The sequence below is a fragment of the Adiantum capillus-veneris genome, chromosome 26 (genome assembly GCF_014529385.1).
Source record: "Adiantum capillus-veneris isolate H3 chromosome 26, ASM1452938v2, whole genome shotgun sequence".
NCBI classification, from domain to species: domain Eukaryota; kingdom Viridiplantae; phylum Streptophyta; class Polypodiopsida; order Polypodiales; family Pteridaceae; genus Adiantum; species Adiantum capillus-veneris.
Window position 1 is genome coordinate 89118413 of NC_140956.1, and position 13376 is coordinate 89131788.

At 42.7% G+C, this 13376-nt stretch overlaps 1 pseudogene; it reads right to left on the bottom strand.

Moving 5' to 3' along the window:
* Positions 1-778: 778 nt before the first annotated feature.
* LOC147423797 (uncharacterized) lies at positions 779-9284 on the bottom strand (annotated as a pseudogene).
* Positions 9285-13376: the final 4092 nt, after the last annotated feature.

Consider the following 13376-nt stretch of genomic DNA (forward strand, 5'->3'; position numbering starts at 1 on the left):
TGACTTTCAAAAATCACAATATTCCCTACCCAATCAGAGTCACGATAAGTACAAAAAATCCCATGGTCAAAAGTACTTTCAATATACTTTAAAACATGCATGCTCGCCTTCTAATGAGATTCCCTAGGTTGGATGGAAAACCTACTTAAAACACCAGCTGCTAAACAAGGGACATAATTTTATGGCAAGCTTTTTTCGATGATATCTTTTTTGGAATCTTGCAAGAAGATTCTAGAAAGATTCTTTTCCTACCTTCTCAACTTTGTTATCTTTCTCTTGATCCTCCGTCAGCATCTCTCTCTCTCTCTCTCTCTCTCTCTCTCTCTCTCTCTCTCTCTCTCTCAGGTGTGTGTGTGCTTTGCCGATAGTTGTATGTGTGTTAAAAAAAGGGTTAATGGTTCAACCATTCTACCACCCAAGCTTGATAGATGGGTTTAAGGTATTTACATCTCTCTCTCTCTCTCTCTCTCTCTCTCTCTCTCTCTCTCTCTCTCTCACACACACACACACACACACACACACATTGACCTGTACTCCTTGTGCATTTAAATTGTCTGCTTCACCATGTACATGGATAGATTTATTAGGAGACTTCTAGATTCTTTCGGAATCTCCTCCAAGCTTCTAGAATCTTCTAGTGATGATGTGGGTGATGACATAGGCGATGATGCAGGGGATGACATCAGAGGTGATGCAATTGATGACACAGACGATGATGCAGGTGATGACACAGGCGATGATGACTGACTCTCAAGCATCCATGACAGTACCCCCTTCTCTAGCAACGAGTTCCATGAGGAGCGGTGATGTTCCTTGACTGGGGCTTCCATGGATGCTATTGATGGAATTCTTGGACATTGAGAGGTGCATGTTGAAGATTGTGTGCTGGTTCCCACGTTCTTTCACGCACACCGTAGCCTTTCCAATGCACCAAGTACTCTAACCTTCCACGAGAAACTCGAGAATCTAGGACTTTCTCCACTTCATATTTGTCGTGTCCTTGAATCTCAATTGGAGGAGGTGGTTGTAGGGCTCTTTCTAAGATGTTAGGTGTGTGACAAGGTTCTAGAATGGAGACATGAAAGACCGGATGGATTTTCATGGATGAGGGCAACTGGAGTCGATAGGTGACTGGATTGACTTTGTGAGGTACCCATCCCATCGTCTCAAACGACGGATCTGATGGTAAACCTGGTGGCCACTAGATCTACAGCGGAAGCAAACAAAGTGGTTTATGGTTCATCTAGCGGATGATCTCTCATCACAAAGTGAGTCGAGTTCGAGCCTACTAGCGTCGAGATCTAGTTCCACCCCGCAGGGGAAGCGTGATTAACTTAAGTAGCGATCCTAAGACCCACCTTCCAAGAGGAGAGAAATCCCGAGTGCCTTTTTCCCCATGTTTCAGAGGCACGTACACTTGAGACTTCGCCGCTCTAGGGGCAATGAGTAATACTAGTGTCGACTTAAGCACTATGGGGACGGAGAGTTCTCGACCAATCGGGACCACCCTTCTCATAGGCATTGGCAACCTGAGCCAAGCCCCCACTTTCCACCCCCACACTCACACTTCCTTGTGTGTCCTAATTACTACCACGAGGTTGTTCAACATATAAGTTCCTTGATTAGATTCCAATTCACAAGGTTCGTTAAGATAGCCATTCAATCAGTATTGCAAAGCGACACCAAGACAGTAACTCTAGTAAAAATTCTACTCAAACTTATTTATTAAAATTCCAATATTCTGGAGGTACAACATCCCCTCTCCAGTGAGAGTTTACCCCTCCCGTTGTCGCCTAGCTGTCCATACAACTAGGTATGTTGACCGCATAGAAAGCACGACATGGACATTCCCACCACATAAAAAGCAAGACGTGGGTTCCCACCGCTTAACCAGCAGACGTGGCTATCCATTACTTAACCAGCAGTCGTGGATTCAAGAGCCCTTAACCAGGAACAAGAGGGGGTTCAGACTAGTATCATCATTGGAAGTAGAAATGAACAGGCCGAGCTAAATTTTCCCTAGCAGACATTCTTTCCTATTTCAAACAGTATATCCATCAATCATTCTTTCCTACTTAGAATTTAATATACAATTGAAGTCAAATGCCGAGGTTTCTTTCTGATTTCTCCAACATGTTTAGGGATATGTTCTTTCCTAATTTATCGTATGCAATGTTAAATAAAACAAACTTGAATAAAAATGTGACATACCTCCTCCATTTCCTCGTCATTGGCCCGTGAGATGGCCAGTACTTGGTCGACTATAGGAGCTTTTTCCTTCCCATTTGTGTTGCTTGTCCCAGCCTCGCGGTCGTGGGCACCACCGAAGCGAGTTCTCTTTACTAGGGCCATTTTATACTCACTACTTAATTGACAAACTTGGAGAAAAAGAACTAATGTCCGAGAGTACCATAACAACCAAGATGAAAGATTAGAATCACTGAACAATTCCTTTTATAGGAGAGGGTTAGATTTCCTTCAAGACATAGTAGTTTATTGATAGTACCTTACGTATCCCTACAGGAATTGGCTCTAAAGTTAAGCACTTGGCCTAGGTAATTAGAATTTTCAGATTTTACTTAATCAATTTACTAGAGGGGTGAATTAGACATGCTCAATTACCTTCCTAATATAAGTAGAGAGATGCAGAATTACCATATGCATAGGTGAGAGGAATTTCCCTTCCTAGTGGATTAATGACGGATTAATTTTCCTTAATTACATCCTAATCTATGAATAGATTGAATCTAATTTACTTACTCAAACATTATGTGGTAATAGGATGAAAACGATCAATTCCACATCATTACCGGCTTGACAATTATTTACTATGATGACTAGCGGGAGATTTTTTCTTACTAATCATGCATTAATCTATGATTAGGAGAGGTTAATTTCTTGCATAATTAACAATTGGATGATGATTATGTAATAGACTAATGATATGGAGAATTAGAGAGTAGCTATTGAGTAATTTAACTATGATTAAGCATAATAGATGCGAGATTAGGAGAATGATAGAGAGATTTGCAGTAAGCATAAAATAAATTGATATTACCGTGATTAGGGATGAATTCTACTCGGAACTCTGATTCAATGGAGTTCTCGAGATGAGAATCGGGCAACACTTCCCTCCTTTGCTTCCTCTCCAAAAACTATGTGTGTCGGCAGCACCTCCCCAAGGTGTGTGTGTAAGTGTGTGTGTGTGTACTGAGTGTGTGTGTGAGCATGTGTGTGTGTGTACTAAGTGTGTGAGAAAAATCTTAAATAGGCCTCTCCATGCTGAAAATCGACCTTGCTTGCTATTTGCATCGGAGAGCTACTCCACTTATGCATGGCAAGTCCAGTTACATGGCTACCAAGTGTCCAGTTAGCTAGTGTAACTGACTCTCACACTCTCTCTCAAGCACAGAAACTCTCCCACAACTCCCTAGTGAAGAGAAGGCGTCCCCTAGCTGCTAAAGAAAGCTCTGAGTGGCCTGGGACTTGTTCCCACATAGCCCCGAGCTCCCCTCACAACCTTAAGAAATTTTGTTTTTAGGCTAAAACGGGCCATACAAGTCAGAATTTAATGCCGTAAACTGCTATACTGAGCTCTAACTAAGGTGTATCTATCCGAGTACCTGCCTTATTTAGCAGCCCTCGGGGTCCGAAAATGCATTTTTTTCAAATTCAGGGTACAGGTTCAGTTTTTCGAGACGGTCAAAACTGACGGGTCGGGTGGCCAAAAACTTACTATTTTTGGAAATTTTTCACAAAAATTATTTTTATTCACTTTTGGAAGCTTTATAACATTCTAAACATCATGGAACTGACAGAATTTGGAAAACTGCTAAAAATAGTAACTTTCTCCATTATGGTCTTTTCATGGTACAATGGTGCTCTTTTACCTCGGGGTCGAAGACCTTACAGACTTGACAGATAATCTTAAACGGGCCAAGCCTTCGGTAATCGAGCTTTTGACAGGGACGAGATGAACGTAGATCACGCCGAAGGAGCCACACTTTATCCCCCGCTTTGTATTTTGGATGCGGCATGCGATGGAGATCTGCACTTTCCTTATACTTGGATTGAGCTTCTTTGATATGAATTATAAGTTCTTTGTGAATTGCAGATAATTGTTGTGCAAGATGAATAGCAGTTGGATTGACTTGATGGTGCCTGTGGATATCCTGTTTGGGATGTTGACCATAATTAGCAAAGAATGGAGTGTGACGGATGGAGGCATGAAAACTGTTATTGTAGGAGAATTCTGCTAGCGGTAGGAGCTCGACCCAATTATCCTGGTGATAATTGATAGTACAACAGAGATACTATTTCCAAAACCTCATTTACTCTCTCTGTTTGTCCATCGCTTTGTGGGTGATTGGCTGAGGAGAGCTTGATGTGTACTCTGAGTATCTTGAATAAGATTTTTCAAAAGCTAGAGATGAATTGTGGGCCTCGATCAAAAACTATGTCATCCAGTCATCCGTGATAATGATAGATATGGTGTAGAAAGAGTTTGGTTGTACCTTCGTCGGTGATGGTTTTAATGGTTGGAATGAAGTGTGCCATTTTTGTAAATCGATCAACGACTACAAAAATGGAGTCAAATCGTTGTGATAAGGGTAGCTCTACAATGAAATCCATGGAGATGGATGTTGGTACACGCGACCAGGCTCTTTGCCTCTCGCACGCTTCATTTTAATACTACAAACTAGACATGCAGCCTAAGAGAGAGAGAGAGAGAGAGAGAGAGAGAGAGAGAGAGAGAGAGAAACTTTTTTCTTCCTACTGACTTGGTTTGAGACCAGTTATGACTAATCTTGACTCTCAGCTATTAAGTTTAGGCAAACCTTATCCAATCCAAAGATTGTTGGCAACAAGTCGTCATGTTGCATATCAAGTTAGAGAAGAGAGAGAGAGAGAGAGAGAGAGAGAGAGAGAGAGAGTGAGAGAGAGAAGAAGAAGATTACAAGAGAACTAAAAATTTTAGCCGATGAACGTTGACTCTTGAACTCAAGGGCTTGCATGCTCACATACTTATACAAGGAGAGGGGGCCACAAGAGAGCCCTTCTAGGGAACACGGGAGTAAAGAGATTCTAAAGAGGGGAAAAGAAAGAGAAATAAGTGGCATACTTTCAACAGCCATAGCGAGTATACCTCGATTTTTGCAAAGAGTTCTTGAGACTTTGAGAGTTTGAACTTTTTATGCAATCTTCAACACTAACAAGTCTCTTGTATCCATGGCCCTATAAGGAAAGCACTGCTCATATGGATTATATCATCATTTCAAATAAAAACTTTCTTTCTTTATCGGTATTTTTTTTATAATTGTAAATTAATAAATCAAAGATTTTAACCAAGCCAAAATGGATAGTGTAGTGTCAAGAAAAAAAAAAGTGATTGATGAAAAATGAAGTTTTGAGATAGGTTAACATGCACAATGGTACTCATAAAATAAATTTCACTAGAAGACAAAGAAGAAAAGGTTTAGCATAGTAGGAACAATCCTAAGAAACCTCACCTATGATATTGGAACAAGGAGACACTACAAGAGATCAATTGATTATCGATATTACCGATGTCGTTGGTGAGCCTCAATATACGCATTAGTAGATTTGAAGGGAGTCTTAAATTAAATTAAAATTAAAATTTATAATATTGGTGCTTATATCAACAGTGACACCGATGCTTAAATTGTCGCTCATATCGATGCCCTACTGTAAAATAGAACTTGCGGACTTATTTTTGCATTTTGCCTCTCATTTCTCTTCTCTTGTCGTCTACACTTCTCTCCATACTTACAGATCTACTTGGGTTGACTTTCACACAACCTTGTGTTGACAGTGAGACATGCTCTTGGAGAAGGAAGGTGTGCATTTTTTTCAATTTATGTTAGAGATTATATGTGTGCGTAACAAAGTGTGGGTTTTTTTTTAACAAGTTTTGCTTCAATCTTTAGGGCCTTTTGTGCTCTCACATTGTTCAAATGTGAGTGCTCTTTATTTTGTTTTATGTATGCATACACGCATGTGTTAGCATATACATGTGGTATTGATGTGTGTGAACACACTTCGGACTATCGCGGCATTTCTTCCCTCACTAGGAGGTTTTCCTCCCCGTGCAGTGTATATATGCCCATCACTCTAGGGCTATCTTATATTTCCATTGCATGCCTTGAGCTTCCTTTGTCTTCTCCAAGCTGTGTGTGTTTTCCTACAACTCTAATTCCAACAATTGGTACCAGAGCAGGTTGCGTCCTCCTGGGCATAGTCACCAGCATTGTCTGTGAAGTGTACTATTACACCTCACATTCATTCAACAAAATCTGCAAAACAGGCTTGGGATATTCTGGCTATATATAGTCTTTATGCAAGTTGTATAATGAGACTAAAATTGCATTAGTGCGTAAAGAGCTTGAGTCGAAGAGTATGCATGAGGAAGATGAAATGGAAACTTTCCTTGCTAGTGTCAAGGTTATAAATGAACAACTTATTTCTATAGGTAAAATCATTTGTGACAATTCCCTTGTGCGGTTGTTCTTGATGCTTTGCCAGATTCTTACTAGACTTTTGCTAGTACTTGGATACTTATGAACCAAGGAAATCCTAAAGTTGTCAAGTTTGATGCATTGTGCACATTGCTCTTGCAAGAGTCACTTTCCTGAAAAAACAGGGCTAAACAACGTGCAATTGAACATGCTTTTATTCATGCTCAAAGAAAAGGTGGTAACAGCAATGTAGCCACTTCTCATGGCTCTTCTGTGCGTGGAAAATCTTATGTTCCTAATACTTCTATTGGAAGCACTTCGTCTAGGAATGCTAGTGATAAAGGAAAAAAGAAGAGCGTGGCTATTATTGTAAAGCTAATGATCACTTGATCAAGGAGTGTTCAAAATTGAAGGAAAAAGAGGCTAAGAAGAAAGAGGTTGGTTCAACTACAGGTTCCAATACAAGTGCAACTATTTTTGAGTCTTTTGTGAAAGGAGATTGTGATGCTGATGTAGATGCAGAGTGGCATTTATGGGTTTTTAGTGGGTTGTCCATTATGCATGCATGTCAATTGTTGAAGATTCACATGTGTGGTATTTGACAATGGTGCTACAAATCACATTACCTCACATCATGATTTTTTAACCTCTCTTGAGTTTGTCACTCATGAAGGAATTCAGACACTTGTGCCAACAACGCCTCTTATCCGGTCAAGGGAGTTGAAAAGATTGTGCTTACTATTGTGAATGGAAGTTCTTTCACACTTCTTGATGCATTGTATGTAGCTGGGATCAAGAAGAATCTTTTGTCTGTCTCTACACTTGCTAGACTTGGTCTTGTTGTGAAATTTGTTGATGTAGATGTACAATACATGATCTCGGTTTTGGTGATGAAATTGTTGCATTTGGCATTTTATGTAGTGAGCTGTATAAGATCACTTTGCATGAGAAATGTAGGCAGAATTTTACAAATGCAGTTGTAGATTCTGAGGATTTCTAAAGATCGAGCAAGATTATTTGAGCGAACAAAAAACCGAGAAAATCCAACGGTTCAAAGAGAACAACTAAAACATTATTATTAACTTTGTATACATTTATGTAATACTAAGTGTTGCTCAAGATTTCCAAAAATTAGGAAACATAGTTGACTTTTTGATATAATATAGACAATACCAAAGTCTAAAAATGTGTGTACTATACAAGATAGTGATGGAGCATGGTAATGGATGTACATGGTTCTAGTAGAAAGATCTTTATGTTATCTAAGTTTTTTGTTTTGGGCCACATCTGTTGACAGGAAGATCTTTAAGTTATCTAAGTTGAATGTTCCTTTCAATTGAGTATTAAATTGAGCATAGAGTATTTTCTTTAAAAAAAAAAAAAGCTTGCGAGTAGGTCATCAAGTAAAGCAAAATTAATGCAAGATTTTTAGCTTGCAAGTAAAGAGAAATCCATGACTGTCAACTATTCATTATTAGATGAACAATTCTCCTGTTCACCTTCTTCTTCTTCTTCTGCCTCCCCCCCCCCCCCCCCCCTCTCTCTCTCTCTCTCTCTCTCTCTCTCTCTCTAAAAGGGAAATGCACGTTCAATAAAGACACTCTAAAACTAAAGGAAAAAAACGCTTTGTGAAACTCGAGCTATTCAACCCAACTTATAATCAATCAAGAGCTCGCCAATATGAGAGTAGGTGGTCACGTAGTTGCAATTTGTTAGGCCATCATCATCACGCTTTAGTTTATACCCATGTACATACCTACAAGCGGTGAAAGGAAAGGTAGTAGATGGTGTTGCCTACATGGCATCTGAAAATATTTGGTGAATTTTGGTACATCATAGCCCGGAGGGCATCTACGACATCGGTTTCAACTGGTGGACAAGGACGAGGAGGTGATGCAGAAGGTAGTGATGTCGGCTACGAGAGGAAGCTGAGCCATAAGTAGGAATTATGGACTCTAAGTTACCATTTGCATAAGTAACACTGAAAGTTGATGAAAATGATTGCTTGCACTATATCACCTTCTAGAATATACAATATGTTAAGAGTAGCTACACTCTTCAAACATGGAGTCTTGATATTAATGAGCGGCACTCTTGATTGATTTTGAGGAGGCCACAATCAATGGAATCAGTGCCCCCTCCTATTAATACTTCTATAATATTAGCTCACATTTGACCATCAGTGTCTCTCTCTCTCTCTCTCTCTCTCAATCAAAACATTCTTTTATAGTAAATATACCCCAAATATCTGTTGCATAGAGAACTCTTTGGCTCTTTTTATCATAAACAACCATCCTTGTGTATAGATCCCACATTAATACATAGCGTGGTCTATGTTTCCAAAAGTTTTAGAATTGTGTCTGTTAGAGCACTCATGTACAAAGGTATAAAATGCTTATTTGTGTGCTTCTTATGTGAGTATTCTCCATGCCTTCCTCCCTCATGAAAGGAAGCTCCTTGCATCTCTAAATACTTAGAAACTGCATGCAACCTTTCCTTCCACAGCTGCCCATCATGTATAATGCACGGATCCAAAGGCCGGCAACAAATGGGTTGATCAATTTTTACAGGTTCCGTGGTCAACTAGAAAAAACTCACCGGCTACCTGTCCTGTATGTATGTTTACCTTGAGCAAGATCGACCATGGGCAACAAGCATGGAGGCTGTGACACAAAAGTGAGAGAGGATATCCACCATCCCCGCCTTCCGCACACGCTACGGCTCCTAGGAATGGATGGTCCTGGGGTTCGGTCTCACCAGCGGTCCTAGCACTTTCTGTAGAGTAATCCATGACAGTTTCCGCGACATGATAGATGATTTCCTCATTACTTACATTGACGATCTACTCATCTACAGCAACAGTTTAGAAGAGCACCAAAAGCATGTCGCCGCAGTCCTCCAACGCCTCCGCGAACACCAGCTGTATGCCAAGCTGGAGAAGTGTGAGTTTGCTGTCCAGAAAATCGAGTTCCTTGGCTTCATCGTTACGTCAGAAGGTATTATGGTGGATCCCAAGAAAGTCGACGCCGTCATCAAGTGGGCTCCCCCGACATCCATCAAAGAAGTCCGAGAGTTTGTGGGCTTCTGTCAGTACACACGTCGCTTCATCCGCGACTTCAGCAAGATCGCTGCACCACTCACAGAGATAACCAAAGGCCACAAACCTTTTCAGTGGACCTCCACAGAAGAAGAAGCTTTTGAGAACTTGAAGATAGCCATGTGTAGTACACCCGTCCTCCGACTACCCGACTTCACCAAACCCTTTGAAGTCCACACCGACACCTCCGATGGTGCCATTGGTGGATTCCTCATGCAAGAGAATCAACCCATCGCCTACGAGTCCCACAAGTTCACGGATGTTGAGACAAGATGGACCACCCATGAGAAGGAAATGCTCGTCGTCGTTCACTTCCTCCGAAAGTGGCGACACTATGTCCAAGACAAACACACCAAGGTATACACACCCTCAAGTACTTCCAAACGCAGCCCAAAATAACCCCCAAGCAAGCCCGGTGGCAGGATACACTGGCAGAATACGACATCGAGATCATCCACAAACCGGGTACCACAAATGTCATGCCCGATGCCCTCAGTCGAATGCCCACCCTCACAGCCATCTCCACAGCAACCAGCACTCTACGCCAACGCATCCTCGACGCCCAAAAAGCTGATCCCGCTGTCCTCCGCATGCTCAACGACCACATCTCTGGTAAAGCTACCCTGGGTCTATTCGAAGTCAGAGATAACCTCTTCTATGCGCATGGAAAAATCTACATCCCCAATGACCCAGAGCTGAAGAAAGATCTCATGTGGGAAGCGCATGACTGCAAGCTAGCTGGACATGGTGGCGAGAAAAGATCTTATGACAAACTCCACCAACATTACATGTGGCCCAAAATGAAGGACGGCGTAATCGACTACGTGCGCACCTGCCCAACCTGTCAACTGGTCAAAGCTCAAAGAGTCAAGCCTGCCAGCCTCCTCCACCCCATGCCAACACCCTCCCGGCCTTGGGACATGGTAAGTATGGACTTCATCGTCGACCTCCCCCCCTCACACGGCCACACTACCATCATGGTGGTCGTCGACTACTTCACCAAGCAAGCCCACTTCATACCTGCAAAGCCTCCTGTCACCGCCTACCAAGTTGCCAAACACTTCTTCGCCAAAGTCTTCAAATACCACAGCCTCCCCCTAGCCATAGTTTCTGATCGCGACACCCGTTTCCTCAGTGACCTCTGGTGCGAGCTCTTCAAGCTACTAGGCACCCAGCTACGCTTCTCCTCCGCCTACCACCCAGAAACCGATGGTCAAACTGAAAGAGTCAACCAAGGCATTGAAGACTACATCCGCGGCTACGTCAAGGCAGATCAAAAGGACTGGTCCGAATACATGGACATCTTGGAATTCCACTACAACAACTCCATCCATAGCAGCACTGGCTACACCCCCTTCGAGCTCTCCACAGGTAAAGAAGTCATCACCCCTCTTGCACTGGCAACCGGCGATGTGCATGTCCAGGATCTGGAATGTGAAGAGTTTCTTCAACAATGGCAAACCCGCATGCAAAGTGCAAAGAAGAGTCTCGAGCAAAGCAAGGTACGCATCGTCAAATACGCCAACCAAAAGCGAAGGCCTGCCGAACTCTTCCAAGAAGGTGACTTAGTCCTCGTCAGCTCTCAGAATATCACCCTCCCTCAAGGCCTCTCCCCGAAGTTCAACCACCGCTACTATGGTCCATACAAAGTGCTCAAGTCCTACAACGACATCACCTACAAGCTGGACCTCCCATCACACATCAACATCCACAACGCCTTCCATGTAAGTCTACTCAAAAGGTTTGTGCTGGATAACACCTATGGCCGAAGTCTCCCCGAATATGTAAAGGATGGCCCGCCACATGAGCCGGAGGCCATCCTAAAGTTGCGTTTTGGGCGCTGGGGACAATTATTCTATGTCAAATGGAGAAATCGTCCTATGACGGAATGCACTTGGGTACCTGAAGAAATCATGCTTCAACTCGGGAGACCCCTTGTGTTGCGCTTCTACAACATGCCTTGGCAGATGGCGTGCACCCCACCATCGTCAACTTCAACTTCTCTGTAGGCAATGCAAGACGTATAACTGTGAGCCCCATCTCGCGAAGGGGTTGCGGAGGCTGGAGAGGCTGAGAGACAATTGTCTGCACGAGCTATTGGACAGGCTCTCAATGGATGACGCCACAGCATACAGTGCCGTTTTTAGCCAAAGAACCTCGCTTACGCTGCAAAAATTCAGAAAATATGGAGCATGCAGCTATAAGTGCAACAAGCACGCATTGATGCAATTCTCTCTCCTTCTCTCTCTTGCTCTCTCTCTCTCTCTCTCTCTCTCTCTGTGGTCCATATTGAGGTCCACCAAGTCAAAGAAAATCCTTTTCAGGATATGAAAAAGGCCCAAATCAGGACGCGGCGCCACGTCTTGATTTGGAGGGGTTTCAGGGCGCTGGCAACAGCTTCCTTCGGAGGCCAATTTGGTCTCTCTCTCTCTCTCTCTCTCTCTCTCTCTCCCCCCCCCCCGACACGCGTGGAGTGGCCGCTCTCTATCTCTGTCAGACGAGCTGGCGTGCGGCTATGTTATCGCCAATATTTGCATCATGTACTCGTGACGGAATAAGTGCTGCCAGGATTAATCAAAGTAATACCTCATGTGAGGCAGTATGCGTGTTTGTGTGTGCAGGAGCTAGCATGCTCAAAAGTGCTTGCTCAGCTATTCTCGGCCTCGCTTAGTTCTTTGGAGATCCACCATGCCTCCCCATGCTTGGTTCCTGTAGGCCCACATCGCCTCCCTCGGTGCATGCAACCGTTTGCACAGCTGCAATGTCTTCCTCGTTGTCTGCCTCGACGCATGTTGGTGAGTATGCATTGGTTTCAGGTAATGGTGTCACGGATGCACGGAATGGTTTCATAGAAGCTGAAATGCCTGCTCCCACATCCAATTCTTTGACAACAGAAGAAAATGTCGCTCTCAGTCTCACTCTGAACGGTGTATCTGCAATTAAAACCCTCAGTTGCCAGAAGTCGCCTCAACCTTAGCCATCTGTAAGCTATCAAAACTAGTCCGCGCCGACGCGGACTCGGCGCGGACTAGTTCCAGCAGCATTCGCAAGCACTATTGCTTTCCTGCTTGGTGTCACCGATAGGTTTTGCTACAGTTGCAACCCTCAATCGTCAGTTGTAGCCTCCACCTTAGCTCTGTATAATTAGCTATTGAAACCAGTCCGTTGTAGCCTCCACCTTAGCCCTGTATAATTAGCTATTGAAACCAGTCCGCGCAGGCGTGGACTGGTTCCAGCAGCATTCACAAGCAAGCCTAAATTCCTTGAGCAGCATTGGCACGCAAGACTAATGTCCTTTAACATGGTATACTAATGAGTTTTTTTATATTTTTGAAAGAAAAAACTACCGAAATATCCCTCCCAAGCCTACATAACCAACTCAGATTCTAGTTCTAGCATCTTTTATGATAGACAATCAGTTTTCTTGTGAGACGCTACAAAACTTCAGTTTTTTGGAGAAACTTGCTCTCACAACTAGGGTTATTTTGGGAATTCTAGAAAAATTGAACGGCATTTTGGGAGTTTATGAAAAAATACTGGGCGGTAATTGAGGAATTTTTGAAATTTGAGGGGTATTCTAGAAATTTCCACAAATTAAAGAAGTGTTTTGGTAATTTTTTTTTTTAAGATCAAATTATTGCATTTAAAGCTACTCTAAACTAGTGTGCACTGATGCCGACCAGTTCTAATAGGCAATGATGAGTGCTATTTCAGAGGGTTGTAAAGGCCCTCACTACTTTATGGGCTAGGGCTATTGATGACAATTTCAAGTGGTATTATAGTCGTTGTGATTTAAAACCTAG